This window comes from Emydura macquarii, unplaced genomic scaffold, assembly GCF_026122565.2.
Source record: "Emydura macquarii macquarii isolate MOO-44397 ecotype Brisbane River unplaced genomic scaffold, CSIRO-AGI_Emac_v2 contig_2473, whole genome shotgun sequence".
In the NCBI taxonomy this organism is placed as follows: Eukaryota; Metazoa; Chordata; order Testudines; family Chelidae; genus Emydura; species Emydura macquarii.
In genome coordinates, this window is record NW_027132610.1 from 10,792,248 (window position 1) to 10,801,198 (window position 8,951).

Here is an 8,951-nt window from a genome sequence, read left to right on the forward strand (position 1 = left end):
TGCACCTCATCGTAGAAGCGGCATGTTTTGGGCAAGGAGCTAGAGCGGCTGTTAGCTTCCCTGGCTTTCTGATACGACTGGCGCAGCTCCTTGATCTTCACGTAGCACTGCTGCGCGTCCCTCTTGTGTCTCTTCTCCAGCATACCCAGGGATATCTTCCCATAAATGTCCAGATTCCTTTTGCTTGCTCTGAGCTGAGTCATAACGGACTCCTCGCCCCATGGCCCGATGAGGTCTAAGACCTCTGGTCGACTCCATGCTGGAGCGCGTTTGGGCCTTGCAGTAGCTAGGAGGAGTCCAGCAACAAAGCTCTCTCTCCACGCTGGCAGCACAGGAAATGAAAATTCAAATGTTTCCAGGGCTTAAGGGGAGGGGCCATTTCCGGATAGTGTGACCACAGTACAGCACAGTGCGAATGTCCAGAGTGGTCACAATGGGGCATTGTGGGATACCTCCTGGAGACCAATAAAGTTGATTTAAGTGAAGTTGTGTCTACACTGACACTAAATCGAACCAATAAATTTGAATTAGGCGCTACGCCGCTTGCAGAGGTGGTCTTATTAAGTCGACTTTTGCTGCGACTTAAGTCGACTTAACTGTAGTGCCAGTGTAGATGCAGGTGTTCGGAGATCGACGTACGTGACTTTACGTCGACCTCTGTTGCCAGTGTAGACTAGGCCTGAGTTACTGAAGTCCTTAAATAATGTTTCAAAGACTTCAAGATACAGCAAATCCACCAGGAAGTGACCTGTGCCCCATGCTGCAAAGGAAGGCAAAAACCCCTGGGGCCTCTGCCAATCTGCTCTGGGGGAAAATTCCTTTTCGACTGCAAATATGGCAATCAGTTAAACCCTGAGCATGTAGGCAAGACTAACGAGTCAGACAAACAGAAAGAATTCTCTGCACTAACTCAGAACCCACCCCATCAAACATCTCATCACAGGCCATTGGGCATATTTACCACTAGTAGTCAAAGATCAGTCAATTGCCAAATTAGGCTGTCCCATCATACCATCCCCTCCATAAACTTATCAAACTCAGTCTTGAAGCCAGCTAGGTTTCTTGTCCCCCTGCTCCCCTTGGAAAGCTGTTACAGAACTTCACTCCCCTGCTGATTAGACACCTTCATCTAATTTCAAGTCTAAACTTCCTGATGGCCAGTTTTATTTATTCTTGTGTCCACATTGGTGCTTAACTTAAATAACTCCTCTCCCTCCCTGGTATTTATCCCGCTGGTGTATTTATACAGCGCAATCATATCTTCCCTCAGACTTCTTTTCGTTAGGCTAACAAGCCAAGTTCTTTGGGCTCTCACAAGGCAGGTTTCCATTCCTCGGATTATCCTAGTAGCCCTTATCTGCACCTGTTCCAGTTTGAACTCATCTTTCTTAAACATGGGAGACCAGAACTGCACACAGTATTCCAGATAAGGTCTGACCAATGCCTTGTATAACGGTACTAACGGTACTAACACCTCCCTACCTAATACCAAGCCTGATGCATCCTAGGACCACATTAGCTTTTTTCATGGCCACATCACATTGGCAGCTCCTAGTCATCCTGATATCAACTAATACGCTCAGGTCCTTCTCTTCCTCTGTCACTTCCAACTGATATGTCCCCAGCTTATAGCAAAAGGTCTTGTTGTTAGTCCCTAAGTGCATGACCTTGCACTTTCCACTATTAAATTTCATCCTATTTCTATTACTCCAGTTTACAAGGTCATCCAGATCTTGTTGTATGATATCCCAGTCTTTCTCTGTATTAGCAATACCTCCCAACTTTGTATCAGCTGCAAACTTTATTAGCACACTCCCACTTTTTGTGACTTCAAAGCACCTATCAGAACAAAATAATTTTAAAAAATATTATGATGAGTATGTTTATTTCTTCATTTCATTTTTATTAGTGATGGTGTCATAATATTAGATACATTACTTCAGCCATGTTACTTAGATGTTATCTGCTTTCTGTAATAATTTGTAAAAATGAGTAAAAGGTTTAAAACTGCTAGTTTATAAAACACTCAAACTTAAAATAAAGCAAAGAAAGTTTGGAGAAAAATGGTCTAAAATGGGGGGAAATCTAAAATTATCTTCTTCTGACTCTTCCCCTTAGCTCTTCCTTGTTTTGCTGCCTGGTTCCCCATTACAAATCTTTTCAAAACTGCACTTTCCAATTATTATTGATTCCAGCCAGTTTAAATACTTCTCAGCTGGAAGGAGGTCCTTCCTTGCATGCTGTGAAGGGTTTTAAATGATTTTCAGCAGTGTCAATATAGTTTGACTGCATTTTCCTAGCAATCTGCTCATGCATCTGATCTGTCTTCACAGAGTACGGCTCTTTCTAAGCAATGAGGCTCCAGGTACAATTTTTTTTAAACATGACGTTTGTGTAGCTCTAGCACACAAAAATATATTCTCCTGTCTGTACTATCCCAGTTCTATTTCCTGTTTAATTATTATTTTTATTACTATTTATTATCTCTTTGTCATTACCGTAGCACCTACTAGGTGTTGTACAAACACAGAACAAAAAGATGGCCCCTGTCCCAAGGAGCTTACAATCTAAGTATAAGACAAGAGACAACAATTGGATACAGGCAGACAGATGGAGGAATACAAGGAAATAGTGAGGTAATATTGACAGGCAGGAGGAGATGTTGTCCATAGTGATTGAGAAAGGTGGTAGCAAGGAGGGATTGCATGAGAAGATTGAGAGCTCTGTTTTAGCCATATTGAACTTCATCTGACAGCTAGACATTCAGAAAGAGAGGTCAGAGAAACAGGCTGAGATTTTAGTTTGTACAGCAGGAGACAGGTCTGGAGTAGAGAGGTAGTTCTGTGAGTCATCAGCATACAAGTGGTAGTTCAAGTTGGGGCTGCGGATGAGATTACCCAGAGATAAGCAGACCCACTGACAGCAGTTCTGGGCCCCAGGGCAGAATAGTCCCATCCTGCAAGTGAACCCCACCTATGGTCCAGCCCTGCTCCTGCTCCAGCCCAGGCATTTCCCCCTCCCCCATTTGGCCTGCTCACTACCGCATCCCTCCCCCCCCGCTGCTTGATCCCCCTCCTCTCTTCCACACTCCCTCTTCCCCCAGGGGGTGAGCGACAGCTGGGGAAGCAGAGGGGGTAGGAGGGATGCGATGAACAGCAGCCGGGGGGGGATGAGTGGGGGAGGAGAGGAGGGACTCAAGCGACAAGCAAGAGTGAGGAGATGCGGCAAACAGCGAGGCAGGGTGGACTCAAGGTCCTGCCCTTTGGCCTCTCAGCAGAGTTTTCACCAAGTGTCAGGTGGAAGTGGCAGCTCATGTAAGGAGACAAAGAATCCAGACAACTGGCTGATACAAGGAAGATCATCACAACTGGTGACCAACTCAGTACAGACAATCTTAAAACTTGGCTCTGAGACCCATCCACCCCCCCACCAGGTTTCAGAGCCCAGGCTCCAGCCCAAATAGAAACCTACGCTGCTATTTTTAGTCCCATGGTGTGAGCCCCATGAGTTTGAGTCACTTGGCCTAGGCTCTGAGACTTTTTTTTTTTGGCAGTGTAGACATACAGTTAGCCTCCAGATTAGTAAGGACCTACTTTCCACAGTAAAAATTTCAGACAATGACAGACCTCATCAGTCAACTGCAAGCCCACCTAAGGACACAAGTGAGTACATGTCTCAGATTGCTTGGGGACATGGCTGTACACATTTATGTTACACCGCATGCCAGGCTTCATCATCAGTCCATGAAAGGGTGGTTGTGATTATTATGTCTACCCAGCAGATACTGCATGGACATAATGGTCACAGTCGTACAAGAAATGCTTTGTTTGTTAAACTGGTGGAGAGAGCAATGTCAGGCATGCAACAGTTTTCCCTTTTCCACACCTACCTACAGAAACTTTGGTAACAGATGCCACCACTCAGGGATGAGAGAGGTGAGAGATGGCAGGGTAACTAATGACATATTCTATAAAAGGATAACGTCTTATTTGAATTTCAAGACACCTTACATTAACAGTCTTTAGTTCTAGTACTGGGTGTAAATAAGTTTGAATGAACACTGTGATAGTAAATTAATGATTCAAGAAACAGGCAAGAAGTGATGTATGATACCTGAAAAATATCACCACCTAGTTGAATTTACTTTGACTTTCCCAAACTCACATTTGCACAGCTTTATTGCTCATTACTCTTCAGAGAGCTGCAGAATACACAGGTATTTAGTTTTAGAACTATTCCATGCACGGCACTAAAACTGGTAGTGTGGAGCCAAGTAAATAAAATACCAAACCCATGCAAATAATGGACAACAATGAAAAACTTGGAGACAAATTTTCCTCTTAGTTACACCAATGCAACCCCACTGAAGCCAATGTAATTGTCTCAGTGTGACTGGGATGAGAATATGGTCTGTAATCTTCACAATGGATTCGCCAGAGTCGGTGTTGATTGAGTTTTTTAAAAATACAATAATAATCTGTGTAGCTAGTATTAATAAACATGCATTTAATGAATGATTCATAACAATGAGAGATGGAAAAGAGATGTAAGATCATCTTATCCATCCTTTTTTTTAGTGCAGGATTATCCCAATGCTTTGTTGTAAATAAGCAGTGTAACTTTCGATGTAATTATTGCAGTCACACTCATTACCTTATAGTGAAAGTTCTGTTAGGGCCTTCTTTTAACATTTTTTGTAGTGGTGTATTTATCAAAGCTACAATAAAAGAATGTTTTGTCTCAAGTAAAAAAAAAATGGTATTCTTATAGTACAGCATATTTGTTTCAAGTATGTTAAAATATACTCTGTCTACGTAGATTCTTGTTCTGTGCCCCTCACTATGGTATCAGGGGCCCCGATCCTCAAAGGTATTTAGGTTCTGGATCAGAGGGCCTTTTTGATAGTGACTGAATTAAATCTAATTTTTTACCTTGACAGAATGTGCCATGGTAAGGAAGACACTGAGAATGGAGAGTAAAGTTGAGCCCTTGGCATCATCTCACATAAGAGAAAACAAACTCCTACAAAACTGCTTGAGTCTGGAATAGGACTAGGCCGCTGGAACTTCACTGAAGAAGCTAAAGCACTTCTATGGGAATGCCAGATGTGTAGAAAGACACAGATGCTATTGGTTTGTTTGTGTTTTCAACAGAAAAAACTAATCTGCCACAAAAAAGGGGGTGGTGGTGTGTATATATATATATAAAAAAATAAGACTGAGACTTCCAGAAGCTACTGGGGCCATGGTGGCTGCATAACTTTACAGCTCCCTTCCCCACCTCCTAAAATCCACAAATGTCCATGACTGAATCTTTTTCCATCTGATATTCATTAGATATTAGTCTACAATTCTTTTTTAAAAAATGTAATACCATTAGAGATGCTGCTCCATCTCCAGACTTCCTAAAAAATCCTAAAAAGCAGAAGCTGTCAGACAGCCCCTTTAGAGCCAGGATGGCTGACTAGGGAAAGGCTGCCCCTCTGAAATTATGGACTGGTTGAACAAATGTCGTGTGAGCAGACTATTTTGAGAAAAATATCTGAAGATATAACTGAGATCAAAAGTATTACCAAGACAAGTATTACCAAGACATATCAAGCTAATTTGCAAGGCTTGGCATCAAGACTGGAGGAAGCTGAGAACAGAATCTCCTCGCTAGAAGACACAGCGAGTACTATAAATACAACCTGAAATGATCAGGAAAGGACTATGAAAGCACTTCAGGAGAAGGTTAATGATCTGGAGGGAAGATCAAAGAGAAATAATTTTAGAATTGTGGGTCTCCCGAGCGGGTGGAAAAAGGGAGGCTTGTGAAATTTTTATCCACCATGCTGCCAACGCTTCTGTCTCTCCCCCAATCAGAGCATAGATAATGAGAGAGCCCACCTCTCCCTTGCATCAAAACCCCCTCCAAATGCAAAGCCCTGGGCCATGATTGTAAGATTTTTTAAATACTGTATCAAGGAGCTCATTCTTTTAAAAATCCCATGGATTTAAAACTCTTAATGGAAGGGACACACACTGGTGGGTTTTCCTGGATTACACCAAAGATGTGGTGGGAAAGAGGGCTAAATTCAACAGATCAAGAGCTCTAGCCAAAGGATTGAGTTAGGATTAGTTCATTTCCTTCTCTGCTACTTTCAACATCAAAAGGAAGGCAAGATGCTTAGTCTGATGACAGCAGAAGCTGAAAGGTGTCGGAACTCACTACAGCAAAACACGCCTGCGGAAGATACAGACGGGATACACTAAAACAACTTTACCAGATCGGTAACTGCAGCATGGGATTCCATTTTCAGCCTAGCAACAAATCCACCAACCATTGTGTCTCATCCCTTCTCCTTGGTTTCTTTGAACTTCCCTGGTTTCACCAGCAGAGGGAGCCAGATAGAACCCAAATGGGTGGGGTGAAGATCTCACTTCTGATTCAATTTTGACCCTCCACCCAGACTCCAGAAGGGCTTTGGGCTCCCATTGCTGTTATTGGCAGGTTGGAATGTTACAATATGGACACACCTGCTTTTCCTACATCTTCCCTACCCTACTCCACCCCAGGTCATGAATCCCAGTGCATCAGGAGCACATCCAGCTCTGAGATCCTGACTTCAAGAAAATCGCTCAACCAGACCTGAGACCTCCTTGTACCCGTATTTGACAAGGCTCGACAGAGAAGTGTGATTTTTGTTGTTGTTGTTTTCTGTGTGAAACACTCTCCCTCCTGCTACCTTTCCCAACCCTCCCCCTGCTCCTTTTTAAAAAAATCTTCCTCCTCTCTCTTCTTCTATGATTTTACTTTGTTTCACGCCCATCTAATTGCCTAGATTCTGGGTTTTATAGTAAAGCCAGAAATATTCAACCCATTTGCCCTACATGTACACTTATAAGGATACCAGGTCTAAGCAATGTAATGAAGATTTCAATTTAATGATGAATCTTTTCAATTTCCCAAATGGGAGGAAATCTGATCCCCTAAAATCCTATCCAAGAATAATTATTATTGCTGGTTATGATTCACCAAATTACTGAGAATCTGTTATTATCAGACTGTCAGTTGTTTTTTCAATAATACCAGTTCAGATTCTTTTCTTTAGTTTTTATTTTTGTTAAATGAGTTGAAATAAATGTTGTTGATTTACATGGCTGATGTAACTACTGAGCTGGGCAATGGTGTTCACACTAGCATGGAGAAGGCTCTAGGGGACAAAGCTTAGGCAGAACTGTTCTGCTAATGAGCCCTTATCTGCAAATGATCCACTTACATTGGAATAATGTTATTTAAACAACTTGTATAACTTTCTTATATATCCACTATCGACTTGTTCTTAAGTTTAGATGGTAGCCTTCTTCCCTCTTAGTTCTTAGTGTTGCGAATAATGCAGAAACCATGCCCCCCCCCCTTTGATGTGAGATTATTTTTTCTTTATGGAGTTAAAGGAAATCCATTTATACCCCAAGTGTGTGTGTGTAGGGGGGGGTGTTGGGGGAATGAGTGATGGGGCCACCCCTTTTAAACCTCCTGGACTTAGGTCCTATTTGAGTTGGGATAAGATTTACACATTTTTAAAGTGATTCTTGGTCAATTTTGATCACTTCATTTCTTTTTCTCTGTCTGTTTCTCACATTATACTTATCTTTTTTTCTTTTCCTGGTCTGTCTTATCCCCTATCCTTTACCCTCCCCCTCACATCCCCTGAGGTGGTGAAGGGAACCCAAATACATCTTTTTTAGATCTGGAATTAATAATGGCCCAAGCAATGACACTATTCAGGTGCCTGATAAAGAAATATTTGACCTAGGCACTCCTTATGGTTAATATTACAAATTGTGTTTCCTGGAACACCACACAATAAAGAGAAAAAAGAATTATCAGTCATCTAAAAATACTGAAAGCTGATATTAACTTCCTACAGGAAAACCCCCTTAAAAACTTGGACGCAGAGAAATTTAAGAGGAGGTGGATGGAGTAGGGCTGTTTAACAATTTCTTCTCTGTAGCACTATTATTTCATGAAAAACTCTCTCACTATGGGAAAAAATAAACATAATTAAAATGAATGCCCTTTCCAGGATCCTTTTAATTCTGAATTCCCTCCCTCTCCATAGTCCTCCCTTTTATTTTACCAAAATCAACAACACGTTCAGGTCCTTTTTGTGGGTGCTAAGAAAATTTTTTCATAAGGTTTCCAGTCAAATTTGCTGAGAGATTTGAGAGTTTGTTTTAAGCATCAACTTCCAGGTGTTTAACTGAACCTCCTGTATACTGTAAATCCCTGGAAAGAGAAACACAAGGGTATTCTGGATCTCGTGCAGGGCTCCTGTGAAGAAAGTTCTATCCACTCCCCATCCCTACAAAGATTATACTATCCAAGAAAATCATTGCTAAGTTCTCATGCTTTGCTTTAGTGAATTTAGTGTTTGTGGAAGTGCTGGCTTGAGATCTCAGGATTTATGCATGGACAGCCATTATTTGGCTTCTTTTTATATAGTGGAGATACCAGAGGTTGCATGCAAACCCACTGAGTCCAACAGCCTTCCAGATTACCAGCAGTGCAAGGTACAGTCATCTCATAGAGCGACACTAGTGGGTAATGGTAACAGAGACCATCACCTTGAAATCCAATCTGGGAGATCTTGGACAATGGACTCACATTTTCTCCCTGCCTCCAACTGCCCAGAAAGAATGACCCTATCTTGACTGAGCATGCTTATTCTAATGTGAGCTGGCCAAGCGTATGCCAGGTCCCTTCTTCTACAGCACAAAGAAAAGAGGGTTACATTTACAGCTGCTAAAGAAGGGAAGATTCCTAACAAAACCAAGGTTTTCAGGTCCTGTTTAAAATCAGACCTGCACAATGATTTGCGAATGTATTTGAAAAATAAAGTTTAATTAGTAAGATTGTGTCAAGGGCTCGCTTTTTTCTGGTAGTAGAGAATTCTCTCAAGTTCCTCA